Raw genomic sequence first — 15645 nt, forward strand, 5'->3', positions numbered from 1 at the left:
CGGTTTTCTCAAGTTTATGGACCTTTATCACATAGCCTTCCTAGATAGGTTAGTGAAGTATTCAGAAACTGGCTCTTATGGATTATTTTACTACCACTGCCAGATAGCCAGATTGCTGGTTTTATGTCTTGGATCCACTTCAGTATCGTGGACAGTCCGCTTAACTTGCAGCTATTCCATGTCTTATGGGTGCCACACCCCAATATTTACATGTTTCAGATGTTCTTGTTTCAGCTGTATCTGGGAGGTCTTTTCTCACTGTTTTTGATATGTGTTTCTAGTCATGGTCACAATGACTGTTGGCTTTGTGTATTAGTATAATACAGATCAGTGAATATGTTTGTTTTCCCACTTGATTTTACATATGAGGGAAGGCTCCTCACATTGAGGACTTCTATAAATTAGCAGAACAAATTTACCAAAAATGTGCACTCCTGCCAAACTGGTTATACAGTGGCCGTCCCTGCTGGATGTACCAGTCTCTTTCTAGCAGAGTACATCTTTCTTTTTATCATGCTATATTAGTCCCGCATCCTTGTTCATAGCTGTAAATATTCCACCAGTCATCTTCTTTCTCCTGGTGCTCCAAGTTTGCTCTGAGTATGTTGGTGGAAAAATGAGAGAAATTATCATACTTTTGATAAATGAGAATCCTAAAAGGTAGTTTTGCTTTTGCAATGAATTTGGTCAATTCTTAGAAGTGGCCATGCTATCATTTGACTTTCCTTTGGCAAAAACAGCCTTGTATTTGGTGACACTTGTGCAAACTCAAACTTCTCCATATTTGAAAATCTGTCACTCTTTAAGGGTATTATGGAGAAATTTAAAAGAATGCATCAAGGGTTGCCCCGTCTCTATGTGATTGGTAACTCATTGAGAGCTGGGTCCATGATTTTGCTATTTCGTAGTGAGCAAAGGCCAGCTTTGGCTTCATATTTTACATGTGTCAGATGTTGATCAAGGCTATGTGGAAGCAAGATAGTGATTTGCTCTTTGTATGTGCATCATAAAACCTGTATGTGAAAAGAGAGAACAATGCTACACCTACATGTTTCTCTTGTACTTATGTTGTGTGTGGTGCGTGCATGCTAATACAAGCAACGTGTACTAGCTTGCTTCGGGAGGAGGCTTTCTCCATGTGACCATCCTGTTAGGGGCATGTTCTTTGTACCTTATATTCTCAGTCATGGCTCATTGCACCTTAATTTTTCATTTACCCCCTTTATTCAAGCAAGCTAATCTTTTAGTTATCTGCACTCCGTGTGCATAGAAAAGATATCAAAGTACATATACTATGGTTCGTGAAATGTGATAAATGCATTTTATGCATGCCTTTAAAAAACCAATGTTTTACCACTTGGCCATACAATCCAATGCATTCTTAGATCAATATGTTGTATGGGATTTTCACATATACAAACTTTTCCTGTACACAACTCTAATTCTCATCCTTTGCAATGCTTGTTATAAGTGCAAACAATGAGATCATTTCCTAGGTAATGTATATTGGCTGAAAAAAGTCCTAAAAGCCATCAACAGGATGCAATAACAAGTTGGAATGCAATGGTGACAACCACTAAGCTTTGAAACCTTGCAGAAGGCTAGAATGAAACCCAAGAAGATGTGAGAGTGCGCTGCGGAAGAGGGAATACTAACATGGAGGGAGAGAGAGAGAGAAAGCAGAAAATAAGGAAGAGAAATCTGCACTGACTGAAATGAATGCTGAATACAAACGGGAAGGCGGAAGGAGATTAATCAGTCCTTGCACGTAGCCCACAGCGTCAGCGAGGGCACCAGATCAGGCTGATGATGATGGCAGCACCACCACGGGGGAGGAGGAGTGTCGGAATCTGCAAGAAGACAAGTGATCAAGTGGGGAGGGGGGCTGCCTATAAATAGGCAAAAGGACAAACCCTAACCCTAACCCTAAAATGGGCGCAAACCCTAAAAATGCCCTAAAATGGGCGCCCCACATCAGTGACCAAAAAGTGGCCGGGCAGCCAGTGGCTGCCCACTAAAAGAGGCCAAAAAGAAATACACATCCTAAGACAGCCAGTCAAGAGTGACTAGCCCCCCCCATCATAACACATGACAGACATGTCAGAGCTCCTAATGTCCTCGTTTGACTCAGACTGAGGCTCACAGGCAGGAGATGACAAGGCATGACAAACATGACTGCTAACAGAAGACTCCTACATGCTTCAAGGCTTCTCTTCAATCTTTTGTTCTTCTCCTTCTCTTGCTTCTCTTCTTTTTCTTCTTCTTTCTCTTACTCTAGTTATTTTTCTTCTTCAAAGATTAAACATTGCAAAGAAGGAAGAAGCCACAAAAACAAAGGAGGGATTTCAGGAAGCAGGGCAAGAAGATAGATGTATGACAATGAGGACACATCAACGGATCCTTGTGCGCTGAAAGTGCACACACACACTCACACACACACACACACACTCTCTCTCTCTCTCTCTCTCTCTCTCTCTCTCTCTCTCTCTCTCTCTTGCACCTACTGAATTAAGAATGAACGTGCAAATATATACGCTCTTCCTCTCTCACTTTTCGAAGTACAAAGTTCAAAGTTACAAAAACATGCTCATACCAAATTTTCCCCATGAGTTTGTGGACGATCTGTCATACTCCTGCTAAGTTTAGTAGTCTCCTCGATGCGGCTCTTCAAAAGTGGCCATTAATTTAATTTCAAGCTGTATCTCGTGCAAGGCCATGCAATAGGTGAAGATTCCCTATAAACAATCTAGCTAATTTTGGAGTTCTAACATCCGATGAGGCTGGAATAAATGACCTAGCCATGTTATTCCCTTCCCTAAACCTTAACTCAAAGTTAAAACTTAAACTTCTTAAGTGTGAATCAATCCATTAATTGCAGGTATTTTGCTTAGGAAATGTGCTACTATATTGAATTTCTCTTTTTTATACTTGAATTCATAGTCAAATTTGTGAAGATGTTCGGCCCACTTGGCCTTAGGGCCTTTCAGAATTATCTAATTCTTAAGTAACTTAATGCATTGCTGATCAATGAGTGTCGTGACCTTGACACCATATATGTATTGTGGCTACTTTTTCAAAGTAGGTACTATTTTGTACATTTTTCTCTCATAAATAGAATAATTATGTGTGCACAATTGCAACCACAAAGGGTGGTTTTTTGGGATCCACTATATTTGAAATTAGACTTGAAGCAATAGCTACTTTAAGCTTTTCAAAGCTTTCATCTTCTCCATAAACATTCTTGCCCTTCCCTTTGAGCTGGTTGATCATTGAGTTTCTAGTGATCCTATTTGGGCTTGCTAATGTTCCAGCAACATTCAATCAGATGATGGGCAAGATATTCTGTCCGCATAGATCCTTTGCAAATACATTCTTTGATGATATTATTTTTTATTTAAAGAATGAGATGGAGCATAGGAAGCATCTGGCCATGGTTCAGGAAGTTCTTAAGCATTAGCAGTCATTGTCAATTGATGGCAAGAAGAATGAGTCTTTTTGAAAGGAGATTCAGTGCTCAAGGGGCTTAGTGTCGGAGGATGGTGTTAGGATGGCTCCAACTAAAGTGGAGGCCATTCATAGGTGGGTGGATTTGGAGAATCTACATGATGTTTTTCTATAGGAGGTTCACCCACCATTTTGCTTGATACAAGGAGAGATTGCAGCTTCAATCAGTTGAGGGAAAAGTGTTTTTGATTATGGCTGATCTCCAAAAAACCTTTGTGGTACAGTGTGATGCATGTGGGAATAGCATTAGTATATAGTTATCATGGAGGATGGCTGTATGTTAGCCTATGAGAGTAGAATTTTGTAGGGTGCTGAAAAGAATATGCAGGTTTATGTGAGAGAGCTGCTAGTTCTCATTCATGTTCTTTCCATGTGGGAGCAATATTTGCTAAGTGTAAATTTGATTGTTCAGATTGATCATCGGACTTTGCAATGTTTTCTCACTCAGATGCTTTGCTTGAGCTAAGTCTTTTATGACCTGCTGATGTTGTTTGAGAAGCATATGAGTGGGGTTTGTTTTATTTGTTGCCCTTCGGGATCCATCAAAGGTTGGTTTCACCAACTCTACAACTATGAGAAGGGCATGTTTAGTAATAAGACTTGCATGTGCAGGTTGAATTTCACGATATAGTCTAACCTTATATGCATTATGCTATAGGGTCACATGATCTATGAGACCTCGTTTAAGGGAAACCTCAATCTAACCCTTAGTATGAGGTATTTAACTCTTGAAAGAGCCTCAATGACCTAACTATTGCAGAGCTTATGCATGTTCTAGTGCACATGTTACATCAGTAGTTTGACCTTGCCTTTGAGATATGGGGATGTTTGATCGATCGCCATGCATTTGATAATCGTTCCCATTGAATCAATATTGACCTTGAGCTCCCAAAGTTCATTTTTTTCCAAAATACAGACATCACAAAAGTTATGCCTTGAATCTTTCATATCAACTCTTCCAAGTGAAGAGAGTACTTGCAAATCCTTTTGATGCATCAACTCTTCCAAGTAAAGAGAGTGTTTGCAAACCCTTTTGACTCATGCCCAAGATGCTTGTGCCATAGCTCCATGTGTGACTACACTTATGCAATTGTAACAAACTTTCCAGGAAGTGCCTTGCAGTGCAGATAATACAAAGTTCCTTTTTTATTGCCTCTAGTGACAAGCATGGATCCTTTTTGCACTTCCACAAAAGTAGTGAAGTAAGCCTTGCAGTCTAATTTCCCAATTGAAAGCAAACTCTTCTTGATGCTAGGTACATACCTAACATCATGAATAATCAATTCTTGGCCGTTTTCAAGATCCAGGTGTATGGTGCCAACACCCTCTATGTCACGTGCATAGTTATTCCCTAGGTAAACTTTCTCAAGTTGACCTGCTGCATAAGAAGGGAAACACTTCAAAGACGGAGTTACTTGAAACAAAGCACCACTGTCAACAATCCATGATTGTGACAAACCATCATGAACAGACAACAAGGCATTTGTCACATCCTTTTTAGTGATATACATGTCCTCTATTGTCATAGCATGTGGATTTGAAGATGCAACCAGCAAATCTGCAGTATCTTCATTTTCTTCTATCTCTTCAATGACAACCCTAGATATCACATTTTCCTTCTCCGTTTCTTTGAAGTAGAGTTGCTATCTTTCTCTTTCTTTTTGCCTTTTGTATTTGTCTGCTTGTTGTGTTCTTGTTCTTTTTTAAAATACTTGCAATCAAGCTTTTTATGCCCTTTGCTTCTAGACGGGTAGCAAGTGACATCTTGCTGTTTTTCCTTGCTTTTGTTGTGATTTTTGTGTTTATTTGCAGTATTTGACTTATTTTCAATCCTTCCTTTTACATTATAGGCTGATCCATTGCTACCCCCACTTGCCTTGCGTCTAATCTCCTCGTCGAGAATAGAACCACGCACACCATTAAAAGTCAAGTTGGGGTTGTTGCTCAAAGAGACAGCCAATGCTTCCCATGAATCTAGCAAAGTCATGAGCAAGAAGATAGCCTTCAACTTGGGATTAAAAGGCGGTAAGCTTGCATATTGTAACTGGCTCAAAATCCTAGTAAATGCATTCAAATGCTCTAAGGCGTGCTTAGACTCATCAATCTCCAAGTTAACCAACGTTGGCATGAGATGGACTTGATTGACAGGAGTCGTATTCTCATATAAAGCTTTGAGTTTCACCCAAACTTCACGTGCAGTGGAGAGTCCCTTGATATCAACCAAGGTATCATTTGTGATTGCCATTTTAATGTAAGCAATAGCCTTCTTATTCATCTTAGCCCATTCCTCATCTGTGAAGCAACATGCTTTTCTTGTTCCAAAGCATTATCACAATATGTCAGAACATGATATCTTGCATATGATTTTTCCAAAGATCAAAGCCATTGCCATCACGTTTCCGAATCAGCCAATAGCAAAGTTGCTGAATATAACAGCAAGTACACAAAATGCACTTCCAAAGGTGCTCAAGAAGCAGATAATTTGCTGCTATTTCATTCCAAATAGGCTGATTACAGCATATACATGCAATGAATGTGATAAATATGCATAAAAGACAATTCCCACACACGTGACCCAGAAAGTGATGACTAATGATTTTCTTGTGCCGAATGAGGTAGATCTGACTTGCACGGACTCCGGGAAGCACACACGCCTTGACTGAAGCTCTAATACCAAATTGACCGGGGGGGGGGGGGGGGGGGGTGCATAGCAGGAGTGGGGTGTGTGCAAAGAGAGCAAAAACGTGAGTAGGGTGTGTACCAATGTGGTACATACAAAGAATAAAAGAATGTATTTAAGCTTAGGGTAGAGTGCACTTACACCCATAAGGGTGCGTTCACATGTACAAGTAAATATATACACGGGAAGTGTAACAAAGGGCCTTTACACCCAACACTTGGAAGATGATGTCAGCCTGCTCAGAGCTTGTTGGGCTGCTGATCAGCAAAATCTGGTATGTGGTAGTGCGAGTGGACAACCGGGAATATCTGAGGCTGGAGTGTCAAAATGAAACTGTGGAGAGGTAATACACTGCAAAATGCAAGGTGTGGCCGCAAAGTGTGACCCAGCTGGGACAGGAAACACAGGCTGATAACAACCTGGAACTGATCCTCAAAGCCTAGAAAGAGGCCACCTTTGACAAAATGCAGGAGCGATCAACTCCGGGGCTGGAGAATAGGGGTCTGCTGCCTAGCATGGTAGAAGGTTGCATAAACAGATAGAAATTGCAGATTGCAGCACTTGATGATGATGAAAACTGCTAAGATGGATACACGAAAAAGCAAATGGCTTGCACTCCTACCAGTCATCAGCAATCCTAGATTGGGTACAAGACTTGGTGCATGACCTCAATTGTGTCTACAAGCACACACTAGACTGGTTCAGCTGATCCAACACAACCTAGATGTGACATTAATGTGACATTAAAGTGATATTTAATGTGACATTAAGGTCACAAACATTGAATGTGACATTAAAGTGACATTTAATGTGACATTAAGGTAAATCAAGGGGAACACGCACGAGGATGACCGTCCGGGCTCTTGGGCCCCCGAACGGGGTTAAGGGGAGCCTAGAAATAAAGAGAGTCCATGAATAGTAGGACTCACCAAGGTTTGACGGCTGGCAATCGGATCACGATGGTCTGGCAAGCAATATACTAGGCAAGGCTGGGAGGAAAAAAGGATCACTCGTGCTCACCCATTCGGACTGTTTCTTCTGGCTTCATAGTCTTCTTCTTCTGAGTCATCGGACATTGGTATCAGAGCTGACAGGTTTAGTCGTGTGGATTTGTGGAGTCCTTCAACGAAAAGGCAGTTGATGGATTTTCAGTCGTCCCGCTATCCATTTAGTCGACGGGTCAGTCGACAGGTTTCATACGTCACGCTAATCATTTTAGTCGACGGGTTTTGCCTCGTCGACCCGTGACGGATCCGTGAAGCCGCTGATCAAACACTTGGTGACACGTCACGTAAAACTTGACGTGACGATTATGTATGTCACGTATTAAAAGGCGGGGAAGATATCTTTTATTAAAACGCCGTATGCTGGATCGTGCGCTGCGGAATCCTGGTCCACACCCGTCTGTAAACGCACCAACGGATCACACATTCTTTTCCCTTTTCGCAGGCTGAAGCTAAAGCTATTTTCTGATGTGTGTCTGATCAGTTCCATCACAAGTACAAGCTCAGCAGAGAGCAAGTTCAGGAAAGGGGCATTGATGGCCTGCGTGATTATTAAAGAAGGGGGCTGAATACTAGTCGTTTCTGCAAAGAAGCTCCGTTTCCTGCGTAACCGACTTTGTTCGGGCGATAAAATTTGTTCCTTACTCTTCGGGTTTATTTCCAAACCAGCAACAATTGTCTGCCATTAAAATTAGGGAAGTACTTTACTTTGTATGCAAATTTCTTATCTTTGCTTTCCAATTCCAGTGTATTAATGGCAAAAAAAGGGAAAGAGAGAGTAATGGAAGGTTCTAGTTCTGGGGACCACCCTATGGTAGATCCCCATGAATCAGAAATGCAAGAAGAACAGTGGGAAGAATTTTTTGCTACACGAGAGCAATTTGATGATCTTACTGCTCGTGTGCAAGCTCAGGGGGTTCAAATGGAATTTTTAACCCAAACACTCAATGAAATAAAATCTCAATTAACTTTATTATTAGAAAGAGATAAAAATAAGATAGAAATCTCGGATGTCCCATCTTCATCGAAAGATTTAGATGTGACTATGCGATATCCTAAGGAACCCCACCATAAATTGAGGAATAATCCAGTTCTAAAGGATATGAAACCCCCTCATTTTCATGGGGAGGAAAAAGACAGAAATAAAGATACAATCTTTAATTTCCTCCAAAAATGAGAAGATTTACATAAACTTAAGAATACCCCACCACATCTCCAAGCACTGGAGGCTAGTTTAACTTTGGGGCCCAAAGCATATAAGTGGTGGCGAACTTTAAAGGAGGCAAATAAAATATCTGAAACTTGGGCTCAATTTGAATCCGTCTTTTTGAAAGAATTCCTTCCTGAAAATGAAATGGAAAGAAATTGGGAAGATTGGGATTATGTCAGAGAAAAGGGAAGACCCCTGCTGACATATCTGGAGGAATATCGTGAGATAATCCTCAAATTGGAAGGAATAGATGAATTTCAAAAGACAAGAGGATTCATTAGGGGACTAGACAAAGCCTGTAAAAAGAAAGTAAAAAGGAGTTCACCTAAGACACTGGAAGAGGCAATTAAATTTGCATTAATTCATGAAGATAGTATGCGTCCAGGTACACTCACTAGTCTCACTGATACGGAGCCCAAGTCTAAGGAATTCGAAACCTCAAAATTTGTGGGCAAATTTAAAAGAAAAATGCCATTCTTTAAGGGTAAAAAACAACATTTTGAAAAGAAACCAATCCCCTAACCATGCTGCTTGGAATTGCCCTCAAAAGAAAAAGAGGGAAGACAAAGGAAAGGATAAGGACAAGGGCAAGGGAAAAGAAAAACAAATCCATGTAGTGCAGACTTTAGAATTAAAGGGGCATGAAAAGTACAAATCTTTAGAGGTCTTGCACATGGATGTACAACACAAGTGTTGTATGTCAACTTCTATGTGGCAGCCTACTTTTGGGCCACATGATTTACTTAGAGTATATGGATTGATAGCTGGAAAGAGGGTTAGAGTCCCGATTGATGACTCTGCCACACATAATTTTATAAATTATGCACTTGTCAAAAAATTGAAACTTCCCCAACAAAAGAGTGGGCATCAATATGTTGTTCGTATGATGCAAGGCCAAGACAATAAAATATGGGATACAATGGTATCCAATTTGGAAATTGAGATTCAAGGATATAAAGATAAACTTGATTTCCAAATTATGAACATGGAAAGAGTTGATATTGCTCTAGGGAGGGAGTGGCTATGGGGATTGGAACCATCCTTAAAACGTAGTTATCACCATAATACACTGGAATTTGAAAGGGATGGTAATACTTTTGTCATTCAAGGTGAACATGAAGTATCTGATAATCATTTGCTGTGTTCTACTGAAGTTCAGAAGCTGATAAAGAAGGAAGTTTGTGAGGTATATATGTTATGGTCTCTTCCTGTACAGAACACTTTTACTTTCTGTAATATAAAGCAACAATTTTCTTATGTTTGTGAGTTAAATGTTAATAATGAATTAAGTAGTTTGTTAGATGATTTTAAAGATGTGTTTCCTTCGGATTTACCAAGTGGCCTTCCACCAGATAGGGGTGATATAAATCACCCAATTGACATAAATAGGGATACACACCCTATTTCTAAACCACCGTATAGGTTAAGTGAAACACAGCATCAAGAAGTTGAAAGACAAATTAAAGATTACCTTGATAAAGGGTTTATACAACCCAGTAATTCACCTTGGGCTTCACCAATTTTATTGGTAAAGAAAAAAGATGGTTCTATGCGACTCTGTGTTGACTATAGAGCACTTAATAAAATAACAGTGAAGAATAAATTTCCTATGCCCAGAATGGAAGATCTTTTTGATCAATTGCAAGGGGCAAAATTCTTCACAAAAATAGATTTAAGATCAAGTTATCACCAAGTAAGAATTAAGGCACAAGATGTTCCCAAGACAGCATTTCGTACTAGATACGGGCATTATGATTTTTTGGTGATGCCTTTTGGCCTCACTAATGCACCAGCTACCTTTATGAAGCTGATGAATAGTGTTTTACGGCCCTATCTAGGACATTTTGTAGTAGTCTTCTTGGATGATATCTTGATCTTTAGTAAGTCAAGAGAAGAACATTTGGAACACTTACAATTAGTATTCCAACTGTTAAGAACACATTCCCTTTATGCGAAGAAAACTAAATGTGAATTCTTTGCACAAGAGGTCAAATATCTGGGGCATATAATTTCGAAAGAGGGAATCAACATGGATCCAGAAAAAGTAAGAGCAATTATTGAATGGCCACCTCCAAGGAACCTGGAAGAGCTGCAGATCTTCCTAGGTTTATCTGGATTTTATCGTAGATTCATTCGAGATTATGCCAAAATAGCTGTTCCAATGACTGACCAACTTAAAGGGAAAGGAAAAAGTTTTAATTGGGGAACAGACCAAAATGAAAGTTTTCAAAAACTTAAGGTAGCTATGGCTACAGCTCCAGTACTATTAATAGTGGATCCCAATAAACCATTTGTGGTTGAAGCTGATGCCAATGATAAGGCGATAGGCGCGGTCTTATTACAAGAAGGTCGACCAGTTGCTTTTGAAAGCAAGAAATTAGACCGTGCAAAACAGAATTATTCTGTTTATGAGAGGGAGTTGTATGCAATAGTACATGCAATGAAGAAATGGAGGCACTATTTGTACGGCGCCAAACTTTTGATTTTATCGGATCATGAAAGCATTAAGTGGCTTAATGATCAACCGGATTTACACGGGCGTAAAGCCAGATGGGCCGAACTCCTTCAAGAGTTCGACTATGAGATAAGATATAGAAAAAGAAAGTATAATATAGTAGCTGATGCACTCAGCAGGATGCCCATCATTAATGAATTGAGTTTTACTCAGTTCACTTCCAACTTGCTTGAATCTTTAAAAGGGAAATGCCAGGTTGATCCGGCATATTCCAACATATGGAAAGCAATAAAAAATGGGGATTCAAACGAAAGTGCTTCTACTGAGGAAGGAATATCTGAGGATGTTCAACAAGGGAATGGAGCATCAGGGGTTGCTCAAACTCGATTCAAGTGGAAGAATTTTACCATTGATAATGGTTATTTACTCTACAAGGGTAGGGTATGTGTCCCGAAAGATACAGAAATAAGGCGCTAGATACTATTTGAGTGTCATGATACCCCTAGCGTGGGACATCCAGGAGTTAATAAGACTTATAGTCTTATTTAAAGGCAGTTCTATTGGCCTGGAATGAATAAAGACGTCCTTGACTATGCGGTCAAATGTAATAAATGCGAGGTTAATAAAGCTGAAAGATTGAAAATGGGAGGACTTCTCCATCCACTAGAGATTCCTTCGGGAAAATGGGAGAGTATCTCCATGGACTTTATTGTTGCTTTACCCAGAACACAGAGGGGGCACGACTCTGTGTGGGTGATTGTGGATAGGTTAACCAAAATGGCTAGGCTTATTCCAACTTCAACTGATGTTAAAACACCAGAATTGGCTAGATTGTTCGTAGAGAACATATACCGATTGTATGGCCTTCCGGCAAATATAGTTTCTGATCGGGATAGAAAATTTGATAGCCAATTTTGGCGTGCGGTATTTAGGAAATTGGATACTAAACTTAGCATGAGTACGGCGGATCATCCGCAAACAGATGGGCAAACTGAAAGGGTTAACCAAATTCTTGAAGATATGCTTAGGGCATATGTAAGTAAAAGGTAAACTAATTGGGAAGAGTATCTACCGATAGCAGAGTTCGCATATAACAGTGCCAAGCACTCTTCCACTGGATATAGTCCATTTATGTTAATGTATGGGTTTCAGCCTAGAGCTCCTTTTGCAGTAGGACTGCATAACGAAAAGGTTCAGGCAGCTAAAGACTTTTTGGAGGATATGAATAGTATGTTAAAATTTGCTCAAGAAAATATTAAAAAGGCTCAAAACCGAGCTAGAGCATATGCAGATCCTCACCGAAGAGACATCTCCTTTGAAGAAGGAGAATTGGTCTATCTTAAGGTGCCTGAACAAACTAAAACTATGAAAAAGGGACAATGTCCAAAGCTTTCACCAAGGTATTGTGGTCCTTTCATAATACTTAAAAAGGTGGGAGAATTGGCTTACAAGCTCCAATTACCTGCTGGTAGTAAAATACATCCAGTTTTTCATGTAAGTAAATTAAGGAAGAAGCTGGGTGATTTGGATAATCTAATCTTAAATGATGACATTGAGGAGCTATTCAATGACCAATCTAATCCACATGAACCAGAAAGAATATTAAATGTTCGTAATAGACGAACGAGGAATAATATTTATCAAGAATGTTTGGTTAAGTGGAAAGATTGTTCAGAAGAAAGCTCAACATGGGAGCGAGTAAGTACTTTAAAGAAAAGGTTTCCCGATTTACAATTAGACCTTCCAAGTATGGTTTTCGAGGACGAAACCGATTCTTAAGGGGAAGGAAATGTGACATTAAAGTGATATTTAATGTGACATTAAGGTCACAAACATTGAATGTGACATTAAAGTGACATTTAATGTGACATTAAGGTAAATCAAGGGGAACACGCACGAGGATGACCGTCCGGGCTCTTGGGCGCCCGAACGGGGTTAAGGGGAGCCTAGAAATAAAGAGAGTCCAAGAATAGTAGGACTCACCAAGGTTTGACGGCTGGCAATCGGATCGCGATGGTCTGGCTAGCAATATACTAGGCAAGGCTGGGAGGAAAAAAGGATCACTCGTGCTCACCCATTCGGACTGTTTCTTCTGGCTTCATAGTCTTCTTCTTCTGAGTCATCGGACACTAGATCTCTTGCTATGTGTACTTGGGCAGAATAGCAACATGATGACAAATTAGACTGCACGAGTAGGAAGAACAGCCACGATCAGCTTTGGGGCAGGTTCGTCTAGGTCTAAACAACTTCGTCCAGATTGGTAGCAGTAGAAATCAACATATTTTGGGCAGTATGCGGCGTTGTCGGCCAGATTTGGGGACACATTTGCCGAAAACAGCAACTTCGGTACTTTGTACATCAAGGCTATTGGCAGAGAGGGCTACGGTGAATAGGAGATGTTTTTTCCTTGCTGGGATCAGTAGGGCCCTGCCTTTTTACGCCTGTTATACCTTCCAACATATGTGTGGCTTTTCCCTCGTGAGAAAAGCAAAGCATAACGTTAAAAGCTTGAATATTGGCTTTAAAAGCAAAACACAGCTTCAAAAACTGAAAAACTAGAAAAGCATTAAAAATTTTAATTGAGTTTAATGATTTTGCTCACATGGCTGCCATGTCAATCAGCCATGTTAGCAACTTTATAAGCATTTTTTCATACTTATGGTCAAACGAATGGTCTTTGAATGTACTTTTCATCTTTATGATTTGTTGTTGCAAATCACGTCCTTGTAGATAGTTTGAGCTTGTTAAGTTCGCATGCAATTTTTTGCACATCTATGCAGTTCTTGATCATAATGTTACTTAGAGTTGTGACATTGTTCTCAACAAGTTGCTACTTCAATGTTTCAATTTTAGGTAGCAAACCATCTTACATCTCACTTACCATGTGAATCATCCATGTTAGCAACTTTATTAGCATTATGTCATATTTATAATCAAATGAATTTTCTTTGAATGTACTTTTCATCTTTATGATTTGTTTTTACAAATCACGTCCTTGTAGATAGTTTGAGACTTGTTAGGTTCCCATGCAATTTTTTGCACATCCGTGCGCTTCTTGATCATAATGTTACTTAAAGTTGTAACATTATTCTTAACAAGTTGCCTCTTCAATGTTTCAATTTTAGGTAGCAAACCGTCTTACATCTCACTTGCCTCCTTTCTTTCGATTTTAGTGTTAACGATTGTAGTTTGCAAGGTTGTTTGACCAAGTTATAAAAGTCCCCTTTACTATCTTCAAATGGGCCCCTAGTTTCCACCCCTTAAAAGAGGAAGCAAGGGAATAGCAAGAACAACAACAAATCTACAAAGACTAGTGAGAAATAGAGTTATTTCTTGTTGGTCCAGGTCTGAAGTAATTGCATGACTAATTGATAAAGAATGAAAGATAATGAATGAGTTAATTGATACACAATAACTTGAGCACAAAATGAGAGGTGATGCATTAATGAGTGGGGGAGAATACAATGCTCAATACCACACGTGTGTGAATGACACAAAAAGTGCATTTTTATAATAAAATGAAACCTAATGGCCTAATTGTCAAAGGAGTCCCTAACCCTTGTGACACTAGGGGCAACAGTTGCATTTAATGATAATTTAAATGCCTAGGGAGCTTGGATCATGGATCAAAGGGCATCAGTACGTAGCCCTTGAGATGGCCTACCAAGTCCCTTGATGAAATGGATGGATTGATCGAGGAACAATAATAAAATCCTAGAAAATAAAAGAAAATGTAAGCTCATAATACAAAGTATGATAGATAATGGAACAAATGGAATCTAGTTCAAGGCTTGTTGAAAAGCTTGAAACTTTGTTTGAGAAAGAGCCTTTGTGAAAAGATCTGCCAAGTTGTCTTCGGTGGATATGCAAGATAACTCTATATCTCTAGTTGACATTCGCTCACGAACATAATGGTAATGAACGCCAATATGCTTTGTGCGGGCATGGAACAATGGGTTCCATGCAATGGCCAAAGCACTCTGGCTATCACTGCAGATAAGTATTGGAGCCCCATGGTGAACATGAAGATTTGTAAGTAACTTGCGGAGGTTGTCAGTGTAGATAAGTGTCGGAGCTACCTGGTGCACATGAAGATTTGCAAGTAACTTGCAAAGTAAAACACACTTCTCTATGGTTGTGAATGTGTGCATATATCTGCTCAACTGGGAGAGAACAAACTAAAGATCGGGTTTTGTGTGACATATATAAATCAAGCATCCAATAGTGTGTTGATATAAGGTATAGTGTCAAAGGATCTGCAATCGTCATTAGACATGAATTTGAAACCAAGCTCCAAGGGAGTAGACATGGGTTTGCAATCCTCAAATTGAAATCATTGAAGAAGCTCCAAGTGTCAATGGTGGCAAATTGGATAACCAAGTAATAGTGAAGTAGATCAAGATCTGTCATGGCAAAGGTTTGCTGTAAATCAGCCTTAAATATTACAATTTGATCATCATTGGTCTCGGTAACAAGCATGTCATCAACATAAAGTACCAGAAGAATAACATAAGGTCCTTGATGTTGAATGTAAAAAGTAGCCTTAGCAAGGCTATTTTGCAAAGTTACGTGGAATGGGGAATTGGAAGGAGAATAGGATCCTTGGAATGGGAGAAACGACCAAGGTCAGGGAATGGGAAGAACGACACATGTGCCCCAAATATACCCTGCATGCCCCAAATTGCACAATTGCCCCCCAATGCTACAAATTGCCCAAATTGCCTTAAATGTCCCAAAATTGCCCCACTTGCCCCAAATTGCTCTCAATGCCCCGAAAATGTTACAAATTCCC

The 15645-nt window shown here is 39.7% G+C and overlaps 1 protein-coding gene across 2 annotated transcripts in view; it reads left to right on the plus strand.

Annotated features, from left to right (window-relative positions):
• SDG2 (SET domain protein 2) overlaps nucleotides 1-15645 on the plus strand; it is a 51253-nt gene that overhangs the window by 25492 nt on the left and 10116 nt on the right. The gene's annotated exons all lie outside the window — the stretch shown is intronic.

Source organism: Lygodium microphyllum, chromosome 19 (genome assembly GCF_053477565.2).
Source record: "Lygodium microphyllum isolate KBCC chromosome 19, Lygodium_microphyllum_v1.1.10, whole genome shotgun sequence".
Taxonomy (NCBI): domain Eukaryota; kingdom Viridiplantae; phylum Streptophyta; class Polypodiopsida; order Schizaeales; family Lygodiaceae; genus Lygodium; species Lygodium microphyllum.